Genomic DNA, 589 nt, shown 5'->3' with positions numbered 1-589 from the left:
CGCGGCCAGGGCCAGGGAAGCGGTCAGGGAAGCGGCCGGGGCCAGGGGAGCGGTCAGGGAAGCGGCCGGGGCCAGGGGAGCGGTCAGGGAAGCAGCCATGGTCAGGGAAGCGGCTATGGCCAGGGAAGCGGTCACGGCCAGGGTCAGGGAAGTGGCTATGGCCAGGGAAGCGGTCACGGCCAGGGCCAGTGAAGCGGCTATGGTCAGGGAAGCGGTCACGGCCAGGGTCAGGGAAGCGGCCAGGGAAGCAGCTATGGTCAGGCAAGTGGTCAAGGGAATGGTCGGGGATGTGGCCAAGGTCAGGGATGTGGTCAGGGAAATTGTCGGATGTGGTCATTGAAGTGGTCATGGGAATTTTGCATAACGCTTACTGGAGATCTTTTCAATTCAGTTCTTTTATTAATATGCCATGTTTTCCCTGTTCGTTCAAACCGTTTAGAGATTTTCTGTCCCCCCACCCACCACCACCACTTAAAATAAAAATAATTGCTTTATTGAAGAGTTGGGGTTTTTTGGTATCATTTGGCCGTTTTCTTACATAACTGCTTTCTGGCATCAGTACACAAAGTACAATTTAAAGTTGTACTGT

The sequence above is a fragment of the Sinocyclocheilus rhinocerous genome, unplaced genomic scaffold, assembly GCF_001515625.1.
Source record: "Sinocyclocheilus rhinocerous isolate Xijiao unplaced genomic scaffold, SAMN03320098_v1.1 scaffold25071, whole genome shotgun sequence".
NCBI lineage: Eukaryota > Metazoa > Chordata > Actinopteri > Cypriniformes > Cyprinidae > Sinocyclocheilus > Sinocyclocheilus rhinocerous.
Note: the sequence above shows the minus strand (reverse complement) of the source record.